Consider the following 14,317-nt stretch of genomic DNA (forward strand, 5'->3'; position numbering starts at 1 on the left):
AGACAATATCTTTACAATGTTTTTCATTTGTGCGCACTCAGATTTATGATATGTTTTTGTGTAGGCTTGCGCAATGCATGGTGTAAAGCTATAGTCAACCGAGTTTTGTGCGGTTTTACCATGAAGGTTAATGCAAGCACAGCGAAAAATCGTTTTGTGGCGGAAGCACTAGCTCTGCGTTAATGTATGCAAAAGGGCTTTAAGAGAGGCCAGAACGCTTATACGACGAGAGGTTTTCACGCAGAGAGATACGCAACAAGGGCAATCAGAATATTGTTGTGTACCAACATATTAAGGGACAGATTTACAAGCCCCTTGCGCCACTTTTGCGTCACTTTCACCATGTTAAAAGTGACGCAAAAGTGGTGCAAGGGGCTTGTGAATCTGCCCCCCAGTGTTTTACATGGCTTGCCCGTGAGTGGTTGCCTCCCATTAAAAAATGCTGCAGAAGGGTCTACGTCAAATAAATATTTTACTCCAGGCACCGTTGGAATGCCTTTGGATAGTAGAAGAACGCTAATGCAGCTTTTTTTGTGAGAGCACCACTAACTACATCATCAACTCAAAACTCATGTAAAATCTGGCACTGCACCATTTCTTCCCTTTTACTTAACACAGGACTGTGTATTTTCATGCAGCCACGCGCTGCATGAATGCTCGTTAATGCAACCAAAGTCTCATGCCGATGTTTTTCATTTTCAATGCTGGAGTGGCACTTAGTTGGCACAAAAGGTTTTGCATTGCTTACATTTTTATTCCAGTAGCATATACACATTGTAGGGCACATTCTGCAAAAATATCTATGATTGATAATGATGCCTGACTCAATATGTACGTTATTTACGTAATGTGTGATAGTGAATCTTTAATGTGCCATACAGATTCAGCATCTAGTCAGGTGCTCACCCCTTGTACAATTTAGTACATTTTGTGCCCATTGCAACTAAATAAATAATACATAGTAACTTGGACTTCAAACATTTTTAAGAATGTAGGGGCATATTTATGAGGCGGCGATTATGAGGCGTCGATAGAAAATTATCGCCGCTTTCGGCCGAAAAGCGGCGATAATTTTATCGCCTAATTAGCAAGGTCACGCTAACGCGTGAAACCTTGCTTTAGCGCACAAAATCATAACACCCAGCTTTGCATCTCTAATGAGATGCAAAGTGGGCGTTCCTGACCTAACATGACAGGAGAAATGTCGCTAAGCAACATTTCTCCTATCATCAAGCCCCACGCTATGAAGCATAGTGGCAGGAAAAGTAGCGATAAGCCCTGTTATCGCTACTTTCCTTACGCCTGCTTCAGGACTGACTTAGCCATGATATCCTATGGAAGGTGGATATCATGGCTAAGTTTGTGAGTCCCTATCAACAAGCTAACGCCACATTTCGTGAGATTATCGTGGGATTATCGCAGCGATACAAATCCACGCTAGCCGGCGATAATTATCCTAGCGCTAAGTGCGCTTAGCGTTAATTATCACCGGTTGTTGCTGATTTGCCCCGCAGTTCTCACTGGTGAGTAGTTCCCGAGTTTGCACGGTGCTGCTTTGATTTCAACTCCACAGCGCCACTTTCAATTCTTTTGTATGGAGCAAAAAGTTTCAAATTGCTATGTGTGACATTTTCATAAATTTATTGTAATAATAAGTGATATTTCAGTGAATATGAGTGACACTTTTGCTGGAGCATAATCAAGCAATGAAGACGAAGGAAACATGCTGGGGCTGAACAAAGAAGCCTTAATACAAATTCACCTTACTAGTGAGGTAGAGTCATTTACACGACTGGCACAGCACTCACTGAATGCAGGAAGGCAGGTGCCTGATTGCGTGCTGACAACAAAAGGAATTTGTGTTAATTAACACACACACTCAGGCGGAGTGTCTGCTGGGTGCGGCGGGGAGTCGCAGCAGAGGGCTTGCCAGTGATGCCCGAGCCGGTGGAGCCCCCGAGCTGTACTGTGGGACAAGATGAGCCGTGTGACACAAAGAGTGATGCAGCCTCAACAGGCTCGTATCTCAGAAAGTCTCAAACCTGCGCTAACTGAGGCCACTCAAGCATCAGTGACTGCATCCCACAGAGGTGACGGGGAAGAGGAGGAGTGGCTCTACGGAGGTACGAGAACTCGTAGCAGAGACCCTGGGGACAGGGACTTTGCCAAAGATGTCCTACTTCAACACCCGTTTCACCAATACATCCAACTCTTCCTGACAAGCTTTGGTACGCTGACTTGTCCCTTTCCCTTATTTTTGCGCCCTTCCCACATTCACGTACCTGTTCTCTACTGTAAACGCTGCAGGCCTTGCCAGAATTGGTAACTCTAGTTGGACGCTGCTTCTCCTACACTCAGAGACGTTTAAAGGCATGGGCAAAGTTGGCTCTGGCCCAGGGCCCCAACGTTTTTGGCTGCCCCCTAATAGAGCTTTCTGCAGAGAGTCTTGGCCTGATGACCTTGAATCATTTTTTAACAGATAGTTGTAAACAGCGTTTTTACCTTATTTATTTTTAATGTGTGACAGTCTAATACAAACATTATGCAGGTAAAATGTGTTTTTGTTGCATGCAATTTCCATATAAAAAGTTTATTTTAGATCAGTACAAGACCTCACATATGAGCAATAGTAGGGTGTCACGTAGATTATTTGCAGTCATAGTAGTGAGCTGCTGCTGTGTTACAATACTGAAAACACACATCACTGTGCCTGAATATCAAATGTAAATACATTTAGAATTTCACCAAAGAGGGCATGAGAGAGCTGAAACAGGATCATAAAATTAAAGCTTTTCCCAACAGGGGCCCCCAAAATACATTTGGCCCAGGGCCCCCTAAAATCCTTAAAACGGCCCTGCCTACACTTGAGTCCATGTAAGATGTTATATTTATTGTTATTCTAAATTTCCCTTCCCCATGTTCCTGAAAGTTTTAAGTAATTGAACTTGGTTCTGTCCACATCATAACCCCCTTTCACCTCCCTTGGTTCTCCCCTCTTCCTGGAGCTTGACTTAGAATGTTGACTGTGTAAGTATTCTAATGCTTCTGTGGTGGCGAGTGGAGGCTGGAGAATAAACTCCTGAACTTACCGTGACTGTGTGAGCAGTTATTTCACTGGCGACGAGGATGGGATAGTTGTATCATTTCTCAGTAAAAAGTTTTGGTTTTAATGTCATCAGAAACAGATATTTTCGAGTTGGCCTCCACTGTAAAGTGTATATTCAGAGTTGTTGTATGGTTTTTCATCTTGGATCGTGCATTAGTCACTGCACATCAAGCCAAATACAAGTCATATTATGATATCAAACATGGCCCTAAAATTCCTCAATGGGTGGTTGGTGACTGGGTTTGTGTCAAAAGTCCCAGATTGGGAGATAGTGTTTCTAAATTTTCCAGGCCCATGCAGATTGTAGCAACTAAACAATATATAGTCATTATGGACAATGGCCAAACATGGAGCATGGATAGGTTAGTCAAAGCTTCTCAGACCACCGCTACACGAGCCCAGGAAATTCCATCTTGCTCCGGATCTCACCAGAGCTCTGTCCCCAGAGGCTCGCATAACCAAAGAATCCACAGGGTTCCTGTTTGGCATCAGGACTTCAACATGAACAGATGATTCTGCTTGTTGCTAGTTATTTTCTCTTGTATGTATTTATTGAAGATTCTGTTAGCTGTCTCTTGGTAACCTTCCCGAATACAATGTATTATCATTAGAAGATTTCGGGGGAGGGTAGATGTGTTATATTTATTGTTATTCTAAACTTCCCTTCCCAATGTTCCTGAAAGTTTTAAGTAATTGGACTTGGTTCTGTCCACATCATAACCCCCTCTCACCTTCCTTGGTTCTTCCCTCTTCCTGGAGCTTGACTTAGAATATTGATTGTCCGAGTATTCTAATGCTTCCGTGGTGGAGAGTGGAGGCTGGAGAATAAACTCCTGAACTTACCATGACCGTGTGAGCAGTTATTTCATAAGACTTTGTCCCCTATGTCTGTAGATTTTTATCTTCCAGCTGACAGCATGCAGTGTGAGCAGAAGGCAGCGCTGTGGGCGCCATTGCCGGAAACCGAAGCTCTCACACAACAAACTCCTGCCAGCCACCTACTATCACAACTGCAAACTCCAAGCCACAGGCGGCGCGCTGCCAGCTGCCATGCTCCAATATAACAGTTTTAGGAAGCTCTTACTTTTTGAGTGAGCTGAGGCGCTATGCCTATAATACGTGACAATGCATTTCAGTGCAGTGTTTCGGAGCGCCACACTGAAATGCGTTAGTCTAACACTTGATGCGTGGTACTTGGCAGGACTGAAGGTGTAACAGAGGTGTGCACCATGCTTTAACACACAGCATGGCCGTTCGCCTTTATTTATGCTACTGTTTGATTGATATGACATTTAAGAAAAAAAAATGAATAAAGATTTACTGAAAGAAGAAATTATCTTCACATCTGTTTATTGAGACAAAATTATGACATTGTTTGAAGTTACAAATTATGCACAATAGGCATAGGTCTCATTAAGTACTTCTAACAAATTTTGAAATTGAGTGCTCAACCACCATCTTGTCTGCCTTTATTTATGTATTAAAGGCGCCGCTTTCACTTTAAGCTTGCCTTCATTTGTTCAGAATCGTTTAAAGCCATATTCCCAAACTGCAACAGTAGTCGTACCTTCCCCCACCCCGCTATCTATTAACCCTCAAGTACCGGATGCTGACTTCTGCCAAAGCATAAACAAATATCTTGTTCACAATCCAGTAGCCCTGAGACATTACTTCAGGGCACATGAAAGGTGCTAAAAACAAAAATCTTCATAAGTAACAAACATTTCCATTACAAAGCCAATAGCTTTAACTCTAAGGAATGCGAGACCTATTGCATTGCAAGTGCTTGTTTCAAAGGGCACAGTGCATGGGCATTGTGAGCAGCAGAACTCGTCAAAGCTGAAAATGTGCTTCAGCAGCGTGAATTTAAGGATTCGGCCATGGATATTTAAATGTTACCTTTTGGTTTCATGTGAGATACTTCAGATATGGCTCTAGATAATGTGTGGGAACTGTCGGAGGGCACAGAAGGCGCGCACTGGTGGCCTGAGAAGTATTCTGGCGTCATGAGTGACTGGCGTGGAGCGTTTTAGACTCACAGGTAGGATGTAGTGCGCTTCCATTATTACTTAAAATTCCAGTTTGAAAGTGTCTTAAAACAGTATAAAAATGTGCCTTTCGCCATCCAAGCCACATTTAATTAATACCAATATGTTGTACTTCTGTGGATCATGTGCAGTGTAAAATGAGTACATTACAAAAAACTTTGGCCATTAGTCTTACGCATGTAAAATATTTTTTGTGTCTACTCTGTTTCTCAGTGAAACAAAAACATATTCCAGCTTTGACTCAAATGTACCTCAAACATTCCATTTCGATCTGATTTTGCATTGGCTCATAACCGTGGCAATGCAAAAGATTCCATGTTTCATAAACATAGCATAACTCATTCTTAGTATAAAACATTCGGCTTTCTCCCCATCACGTCTCTAATGTCCTTATACACTGATATGAGGGAATCGGCCTTCGCCTCACTTCTATCATTGTTGACTTCCATGCTTGACCACTACTTTTTAGGTCTCGGCTAGCGAAGGCTGCGCTTGCGCAGTCTCGCTCGCGAGAGATAATGACTTGGGAGAAGAGGGGCTTGAACCCGCCCCTCTTCTGCCCTGTTCTCCATTGGCTGGGCTCCTAAATGCTGGCCAGCCATTGGAGAAGAGGTCCCGTCACTCCAATCATGCCCCGTCCTTTTCGGATCGGGGGGCGTGTTTTTTAAAGAAAGTCTCATTCTCTCCTCCAGCCAATGGCTGGAGGAGAGAAAAGACAAACACGCCCCGAATCCGAATCCGCCACTGCCTTTCTCCGAGGCATTTCTTCTTGACCTCGGAGAAAGGCGGTGGTGTGCTTGTCCTCTCCCCCTGTGTTTAAAATAAAATTTAAAAAAATCAGCATATTGTTTATAAATAAAATGTTTTGAAAGTATGCTTTTGTCGTTGTCCTGTCCTCGGAGCTGATTTTTTACCGTTCACTGAGATCTGCTTTGTGGGCCAGTTCTAGCGCTCAGCTGCTTGTTCTGCAGCCTTCAGGGAGCTCTGCTGGTCGGTTCAGCACCTTTCATTGAGATCTGCTTTATGCGCCGGTTCTAGCGCTCAGCTGCTGCTTCTGCAGCCTTCACGGAGCTCTGCTGGTCGGATTTTTACCGTTCACTGAGATCTGCTTTGTGGGCCAATTCTAGCGCTCAGCTGCTTGTTCTGCAGCCTTCAGGGAGCTCTGCTGGTCGGTTCAGCACCTTTCACCGAGATCTGCTTTATGCGCCGGTTCTAGCGCTCAGCTGCTGGTTCTGCAGCCTTCACGTAGCTCTGCTGGTCGGTTTCAGCACCTTTCACCGAGATCTGCTTTATGCGCCGGTTCTGGCGCTCAGCTGCTGGTTCTGCAGCCTTCACGGAGCTCTGCACCTTTCATTGGGATGTGCTCTGCGGGCAGGAGAGGTAGCGGGACTTTGTCCGGGGGAGCTTTGCCGCCATATGGCACCCGCTGCCCTGCGCGTGTTTGTGTGCCAAAGGGCTCTGAGAGGGAAGGTTACTCAGCTGTTTTGGGTAGCTGGCAGGGGGCGGGCAGGCAGCCCTGTGTGGCTGGACATCAGGGTGTGGGGTGGGCGGGTCGCACACCAAGGCCTTTGTGGATTCTGGACGGCCTAATTCAAACAACAGACCGAGTTCTTAGAAATGCAGGCCCCACAGGAGGTCGACCCTAATCCCTGCACTCGGAGAGCTCGGTCACAGCCTGTGTGTTTATCAGACTGTTCTGCCAACCTGCCCCTCCTCTCTGTTTTCTCTGCTCGGCGAAGTAAACAACCCCTCGTTCGCTTGGATGCTAACACACACACTACCACGTAGGAGTGTGAAACGTACCAGGAAGACACCTCAGTGGGTAATGCGGCTGTTGCAGAGATGTCCGTAAAACTGCAGGTTTGAATCACGGTTAGGTTGAAAACTGTGCTTAGCGCCTACTGAGGAGAGTGTTTGCGTGACTCGTGAGTCACAGGTTCCAATCCCAGCAGGCCTTTCCTCCGGCCGAGGCCAGGAGAAGCAGTGGTGTTTCTCTTCCCCTCAGCGCTCACCCGGGCACCGCAGGGCTGAGCTGGGCACTTCCCTCTGGGATACGCGGGAAGGACTCAAGGCAGGCACCGAGGCCTTCACAGCCCAATTCTCCCTGAGTCCGCCGGGTCTTCCTGCTAGTGCTGTACCCCCCAGATGCTGGTGATATAGTTCCGCAGGATAAAGCGCTTGCTGGGTGCTGAGATTTGTGTAACATTCAGTGGTCTGCAGGTTTGGTCACGGAGGGGTTGAGCAAACGCTCGCCCTTGCAAGTTGTTTGAAATTATTGCCGTTAAGTTGAGTAGCAATAACTTGTTACTTATAGCTCCTCAAACCACACGCGACGACAGTAAGCACTACACAAGCGCCGTGTTATTATTCAGCGGGTCACAAATGCATCAGCTTTTGCTCTGGAATGCAGCCAATACGATATTTTTCATCAGCACATGTACACGGTATTAATTAAGCAATAACAAAAAGATTCAGGTCTGAGTGCAGGGGTTTGAGCCTGTGAGCTTCAAAATCTAAACAGACCCCGCCATTAGGTGCATTGACCCACAGAGGTATCTCCATTTGAATTTAACACGTGTCTTGTAAATTGCAGTGTTCAAAGGCTCCCGTGACAGCTACACAAACTAATTCGCTAGCTCACTGGGATGGGTCCCTCCTCCTGTACATTAAACAAGTCTCGGCAGCAAGCACATTATCCCTCTGGGCTATATTAGAAGTGTCAATAGCAATTAAACATGGATTTTCCTAACTGGTGACTTTATCATTTGTGGACAATACATGACATAGAGGGCAGGAGGGTGGCGCAGCAGAGCAGCAGGCTGGGCAGGGGGCCCCGGGGCCACATGGTCGCCGGTCGTGAGCTGCCTGTCCGGGATTCCCGGTCCGGGCTCTGTCCCCGGGGTCCGCTGGAGGGTAGCCGGTGAATGCATTCCAGCGGGGGGCGCCCGGCCAGGGTCCGGGGGCTGCTGTGGGCTCCGCGGTGCCGGACACCTCTGGGACCCCGGATGCTGCAGAGCCGTGGGGCAGCACCTCCGCCGCAGTCAGGCAGGCAGCGAGCTGTCCACCTCAGCGCACTCCTGTCTCCTTCTCTCTCACCCCTCCCGTCCACTCTCTCCTGCCCACTCACTCGCTGTTCATCTCATGCTCCCTCTCCTGGAGTCTGTGCCCCCTCTCTGCTCCCACCTCTCTACTCCTCCCCCCACCCCCTTTACTTCCTCATCTCCGTCCCCAGGGACCGGGCGCGCAACACCAATTGGACTCAAAGGGCTTCATCCCCCCCCCACCCCCCCCGGGTGTGGCAGCCCGGGATGAGACAGCTTCCCAGTGCCCACACAGCCGCACCCGAGCACTTCACAGGTCTTTGAAAGACCATTTGCATGTTAATGAGGCCTCGCTGGTGTTTCACCCCTTCTAAAAGCCCCTGCAGCTCCACTCTGCCAATTGCTTCAAGATTCAGGCCAGCACCCCCCCCCCCCGCGAAAAAATGTCTTAGCCCCCCCCTCGAAATTGGGCTCTAGTTGCGCCTCTGTGTGCAACCAGACCTCTTGCACGGTCTGGGAGACACAACCTAACACATTGCTTTTATAAGTGTTCCCCTTAACTTAATTGTTTTGTTCGGTGTTGATTTTTTCTTCTCCCTGTCACATAATAATAAAATGCACGATACAACTGAAATGCTTGTGACAAAACATCACCAGTACAACAGTCCGATGTTATTATTTTTAATTTCACAATATTTATTGCAAGCATATAGTGGATTGGTCAGGTAGCTGCCTGTTTTCTCTTTTTGTTTTTGTGCCGCTTGCAAAATATCCATTGCGACAGCTTGCCAAGTCCAGATACATTGGGTTTGCCAATGCTTGTTTGTAGTTACTGTGACATGCGCACAAAGCACTGCATAACAAGCATTTACAATGCAACGGTCTCGGCATTGTTAAAGTTAGAGCTATTGGCATTGCTCATGACATTATTTTTGTTTGTTTTTGTTTTTAACAATGCCGTTTCTTTAAATGTTTTAAAAACAAACACATAAACAAAAATAATGTCATGAGCAATGCCAATAGCTCTAACTTTACCAATGCCGAGACCATTGCATTGTAAATGCTTGTTTTAATTTCAGAATGATTTATTAGTTTTAGGAAAATTGAACATAGGTTTAACATATATTGGGCAACCTCGAAAAACCAAAATATACAGACAATGTTTTTGCATTTCGTTATGCATTTCTATAATAGTATTGAAGGTTATCAACAAGACTGTTTATTAGCAAATTATATGATTCAGCCTTAGCTTCACTTCTATCATTGTTAACTTCCATGCTTGACCTCTTTTATACACTACAGTCATCTGCTCTCAGGGCTGTCAAGTTTCAACACCAGATCAGATCGTATTATTGTTATTAGAAAGAAATAGATGAACAGTGACATGTACTCGTTGATGGCCAATGTAAGGAAACGGTAGAGCTAATGCACAAATTAGCCAGATGATGATAGGAGAGCAATTGATTCAAGTGTATAATACTGCCTAGCAGGTTAGGTTGTGGAAATGGTGGACATGTAGGAGTGGTGCAGTAGTTAAAGCTTTGCAGTTGCTAAGTGAATGGTTGTGGATAGTTGAAAGTGCATGCCAGTACATATACAGGTGGACAAGTAGGCACTGCGAAGGCGATAAGTACCTTGATTAAATAACGGGTTTGGAAGAGAGAATAATTTGCATGGATTTATAATGGAAATTTTGAAGTTTATTCAAGCTCGAGATTAATTCAGATAGTACTATGTGGATATTCTAGGTGATAATATTAAGGAGGTGGGACTGAGAGCAGTGTAGCAAACAGAGGATTTATGGAATGTAACAGAAAGGAGAGGCGGAATGAATGTTTCAGGTTGAAGAATATTTTTGTGTCTAGAAAATCCTCCACTTCAGATCTAGAACCCTGAACAGAGTTCTTAAAATAATCTGTTCAATTCCTTACTACTTTAAAGACCTTTCTCTTTCTATTCATATCCACCCTAATTTGTATTGAAGCTCCACCTGACCGCCCCTCCCAGGACTGTTTTGGCCCCAGGGGCCACCACCTCCCTAGGTGGTCCGCCTAAGTGAATGGAGGGGCGGCATGCAGTGATGTCATGAGGGATGTCACTGACCATGTCATGAAGGATGCAATATGTGAGGTCATACACAGTGCATTGTGGGGTTGTAAGTTATAGCTAGCTCAGGTAGCTATACCTGCTGAATTTCTATGGTTTTTTATTAGTGAAATTTAAGCATAACTATAATGTCCCTGTAAGCTTTGTTTTTTTAATTGAACATATATAAATTCACTAAATATAACCAACTTGTGGTCACCATTAGGCAGTTGTACTTTTTGGGGTGGCTGAAAAACGGAGGCTGATAAAAAAGGGGGTCCTGAAACATAAAATCCCCATTCATTTTCCATATACTTCTTTAGACCCGGCTACTGCAAAAACTGCCAAACAGAATAACATCAAATTCGACAGGAAGCTAGATCTTGGTCCACAGATTCTGCTTTTTGGGATTTGGTGTAAATCCGTCACGACTATTTGGGATGTTATGGGCAAAAAATAATTTTATATTTGGTAGTTGTGCTCAAGAGAGTCTTGCGTACACAAATGTAAAAATAGAGGCCTGTGATATGTCGAGAGGCCATTTTTTCCTGTGAGCCTACACACTCTCGCAGGAGCAAAGGCCTACTTCAAGTCCCACAGGACTGAAAGCTCTGATTGTCTGGCTTTTGGAATGTTAGATATTAAATGGCCGCCATTACTATTTACTGTGAAAAATCGCAGGTGCTGTGAAAATGAAGAAAAACGCTATACAAGGGGGCAGCAAGAATGCATGCTGCCCCCTATAGTTAGAAAGAAGGTGTCTAAGTGATAACTACTGTGAATTTAATAAATGCATATAACTTTTAACACATTTTTACAATATCACTGGACTCTCACATGGCTGTGAATAGTTAAAAGGAGTAGCTGAGCTTTAAATATATTCTGTGAGTAGAAATATATACCGTGGTCCTTGTTTTTGAGAGGAAGTGTGTAAGATATAAGTACTGTGATGATTTATAAGGTAAAATCTTTTTTGTTTTAAAATGTTACGATCTTGTGAGACTCTCGCAAGATCGTAAAAATAGGCAGGAGTAGGTGATGTTTGAGTACACCCTGCTACGCACACTTGTTACTGTATGAAGGAGTCTTACCGGAGATGGTGTTTATCAGACTCTACTATTTATGCTCACTGGTTTGAGAAGTGTTGTGAGTAGAGGTAAGGCTCATCCACACATACTCTACTATGCACACAGTTATCTGAGAAAGAGGTCTGAAAGGAGAGGCCATTCTTTCTCCACAACCCACTATGCACACCCATCATAACAGAGAGTTGTCTCAATAGAGAGGTCAGTCGCTCTAAACACCCTACTATGCACAATCATCATCTGAGAGATCTGAAAGTAGAGCCCAGTCCCTCCCCACACCCTACTACACATACCTATGAGTACAGAGGAGAGGTTGCAGCAGAGAGGCCAGTCTCTCCACACACCCTACTACGGACACCTGTCATATGAGCGAGTGTAGTTCCTCCCCACATCTTACTAACCACATCTGTCATCTGAGAGAGATGTCTGAAAGGAGAGAGTAGTTCCTCCCCACACCCTACTATGCACACCTATCATTACAGAGAGAGGTCTCAGCAGAGAGGTCAGTCCCACCACATACCGCACATATGCATTTCTGTGATCTGACATAGAAGTCTCATAGGAAAGGGCTGACTATCCCCAAACCCTACTATGGATACCCATTATCCAAGAGAGAGATCTCAGTTTAGAGGCCAGTCCCTTCATATACCCTACTATGCATACTTGCCATTTTAGTGAGAAGTTTGAAAGGAGAGGGCAGACCCTTCTCACACCCTAGTATGCACACCCTTTATCCAAAAAGGGGTCTCAGGTGTCAGTGGGGTGGATAGTACTTGTTATACTTAGTATGGCACAGTGACTCCTAACATGTGACATGAGTGCCATCCCCACCCTACAATGCATACTACTGAGCCTGAGCAAGGTGTGAGTGGAAAGGCAGCCTCTCTTTACACCCTACTCTACACACTGGTTACCTTCATGCAAGGGCTCGCTGGAAAGGCTACTCTTTTTCCAAAGTCTACTATAAACTGTTGTTAGGCTGTAGAGAGGTGTCAGTGGGTACCCAGTGTCTTCTTACACCCTACTGTGCACAGTTGTTATACTGTGAAGAGATCTCATTTGAGAGTCTACTTTCTACCCACACCCTACTTATGGAGACTATAAGGAATTCGTACTGTAATAAAGGGAAAGGGAAATCCTTCCTATTAAAAGAGTTTACAATCTCATGAGACTCTCGTGAGATCGTAAAGGAAGTAGTGATGGAACTTGTTATAATAATAATAAATGGACTTCAATAAATAAATGAATATCAATATGTGCTAAGTACAATGTTTGTCTCATGCAGATAAAACAACTGGGATATTTCCATAAATATAAGTGATTTATTTCTCTCCACAGTTGTATAATGTATTACATTTAAAAAGAATGAAACATACTGTTACTAATCTGGTGTATTAAAATTATGCATACTACAACAGGAGATATTCAGCATAAATGCAAAGTCCACTATAAAAAGTGCAATTTCACGAGAGGCTTATAAGAGCAAACCAGGAAGCATTACCCCCTCATACTGCATGTGAGGGATTGCCTCCCTGTCTCTTGTGAGAGTCTGGTGAGACCTTTGGAGAAGGGAAACAAGGCAATCATAGTGCAAACAACATAGATCATGAAACTATAGGGGAGCTCTGAAAAGCAGCAAAATAGCTCTTAAGTTAAAAAAAAGCAAAGTTATTGTCTGTCTGTGCAGTTAGATCCTGTGGAGGCATAGTATTTACTAGTGCAAAAGTCCCAGTAGAGTTGTCTACTTCCGCAGCACGAGCCAACTCTGCCCGTGTAAACGTTTGTGGATGCATAGCCCTCAGGTGTTTCCACATCCCTGTAATATTCACTCATACTATATTGTTAAATGCTGCTCCCCGGCTGAGGTATTTTCTACAAAGTTTAAAGGTCATGTACTTTGCAGATACCTTCTTGGCACCTGACCTCATTTCAAAGAATTGCCACACCAAGGATTCTTTGTGTGACTTTGGTGGCTCAGATGGTGTAGAAGCATCAGCTATTTATCTGAATCCAATGAAGACATCTTTCTGCTCAAAGGGAAACAGGATAGGAAAGCAAGCCAAACATGTCTACTCTCACCAAAATCCAATAATGAAATAAAGCAAAAAGTGTGAAATCTTCTACTTTAAAAAAAAGACTTTTTTGCCCACAATACCTGAAAAATCGCCTCCCAAGATACCTTCAAAGTCGCGCACTACGGTCCAACGACCGTGTCCAGCTGGCCGTCCCGCACGCAAAAAAGGCCCGACTAGGCGGTCGGACCTTTTCAGCAAACGTCCCCGCTCTGTGGAACTCACTGCCTCAAACAATCCAACAGGCCCCATCTGAACTCTGCTTTAAGAAATTACTTAAGACCTGGCTATTCACCCAGCCACGCTAGCTTTCCTATTCTTTAGCCCAGGTCATTTGTGTTCTACTAGCGCCGGGACACCTCCTTGTGAGGTAGCTGTTCGCGCTGTATAAAATCCAGTATTATTATTATTATTATTATTATATTAACTAACTACAATCCTTCCTTAGGGTGTGGTTCCTCAACCAGACATCTAACACCCATGAGTATCTTGTGAGATCGTGAAAATATGATTACTTCCTATATTCAATGGAACAAATACCAATCAATTTTACTAATATAGTCAACTTCTGTAATCTATTACTTTGTTCAGAATTTCATTAAAACACTGTTCCTAACTTAATCACAAATGTACGATCTCAAGAAAGATTCGCAAGAGCTGACCAGGAAGTACAACCTACTCAGAGTCAATTCAGAGGATTGTGTGTTCAACTCCTGCGAGCGTCTCGTTAGAGTTACTACCTTTTTAAAAAACAAAAAATGAATATTACAAACATATTTAAATAACTTTCTTATTGCAGGTTGATATTAAATAACTGAGGATGTGAAAAAAAACAATAAACAGTAGATCAAAAAAATATAGAACTCTCTTGAGCAATCGC

Source organism: Triturus cristatus, chromosome 2_2 (genome assembly GCF_964204655.1).
Source record: "Triturus cristatus chromosome 2_2, aTriCri1.1, whole genome shotgun sequence".
Lineage (NCBI taxonomy): Eukaryota > Metazoa > Chordata > Amphibia > Caudata > Salamandridae > Triturus > Triturus cristatus.